Source organism: Myxine glutinosa, chromosome 9 (assembly GCF_964187855.1).
Source record: "Myxine glutinosa chromosome 9, kmMyxGlut1.1, whole genome shotgun sequence".
NCBI lineage: Eukaryota > Metazoa > Chordata > Myxini > Myxiniformes > Myxinidae > Myxine > Myxine glutinosa.
Window position 1 is genome coordinate 25,984,706 of NC_136269.1, and position 1,863 is coordinate 25,986,568.

The window sequence follows — 1,863 nt, forward strand, 5'->3', positions numbered from 1 at the left end:
TGAAGTGTCAGCTGAAGCTGACTAATATGACTAAACTGAACGCAGTTCATATAGGATACACGTTGAACTACAGACGGTAAAATTTAACATTCATGCATTCCTACTCTTCTCGTGTGACGTGTGTAAGGTAAAGCAAGTTCTGCCAATCCACACTTCTACTTAAAGTGTTCCAGAGGGGCAGTATAACTTGTATAGAAACAATGATAGCAAAAACTGAATGAATATCTTAGAAGACTAATGTTGGCATTAGGTAAGATCTGTTCAAATTTTTGTGACCCTCAATTTTGTGGACTTAATGCATAGCTAACTATAACGGCATTCGGTGGAGCACATACCTCCGCCAGGCTGAACAGTTTATGTTTTGTATCCCACTGATGGGCCGGATCTGGATTCGGACCTGAACAAAAATCGAATCGGCTTGTTCTTATTACCTAACCAACTCATCCACCAAGTTTCGTTCAAATCCATCCACAACTTTTTGATATATCCTGCTGTGTATCGTTTTTGGTCACATCTCCCAATGGTGAAGAATCACATAAAAAATTCTAGTAGCCGGATCCGGATCTTCACTGAAATCTAATCATTTCCTCCTTGACACATACACTACCTCTCTGCTAAATTTCGTCCGAATCCATCCACAACTTTTTCAGATATCTTGTTCACAGACAGACAAACAGACAGGGGTGAAAACATAAACTCCATCCACCTTCGGTGGCAGAGGTAATAACTGTGACTGAGCTGCCACTCTGGGATGGTTATCATTTCAAAATATTGTTGCGGATCTCAAACGTTGGCCTTTTCCCCTTACCAAGAGGGGGGTTAATCCCCTTGTCTGTTACTGACCGACGTGATCCTGAAGTTACCCCGTTCCGGTCGGTATTAGGTAGGGTTGCTGGTCAATTTGGTCCTGTTACCTAATTACCAACACCGACCGTGAAGCAAGGAGATAACCTCCCACCCGAGCCGCAGCGTTAGTGGATACGCCGAGCGAAGCGAGCCGCGACTCGGGCCGTTAACAATGACTAAACCCGAGTATAAGCGGTTCCAATCGTGCCACGTTTACCCAATGAGACAAAAGACGATGCGATCGGACAAGAGGAAACCAGGGAATAGGAAGAACAAAGATTGATTTATTAACAAATATACAAAGAAGAGGAAACGAAAGAATGTACAGGATAGGAAGAGGAAGAAGCAGCACACAGGGCAGTCTTAAAACAGTCTTATTCTTAATACCCCAGACAAACGTACACACTCACACGGGGATTGCAGATGGTTGATGGAACAGGTAGAGGGTCCGGCGATGGGGTTCAGGCTCCGGTCCAGTGGCGAAACCCGGCAGGCAGCTCCACGTATATTGGAACGCGTCCGGACAGTCTATATTGTTACGGACCGCGGATAAGATGTTGGTTTGCCGAGCGGATGGCACCGCGGCCGAACAGTTACCCCGACTAACCCGATTCCTGAACGTTGGCCGGATCGCGCCACAGATCTTCAATATGGAAAAGACAAAAGCGACACGGATGTGAAGAAGAAGAAGAAGACGAAAAGGTTGGAAATACTACTAAATTTATTCTTACTATTTACACGCTCAAAGTAACCAAGGAGAAGGAAGGATAATAAAATAATTTACAGAAGAGAAGAATCAGAGAGACACAGTGCAACTCTAGCTTATACAAGCTTAATTAATACCCAGGGACAAGACACACAGAACAAACTCACGTACACAAAAGTATGGAAAGGCAGGAGGTGGATGGCTGGAGGGAGAGGAAGGTCCAACGGACACTGCAGCACGATCGGCGCGTTTAGCAGCCGCCGTTCGTTCGCGGCCCCGCTCAAAACTGCCGTCAAGGCCCCAAGTTGCTG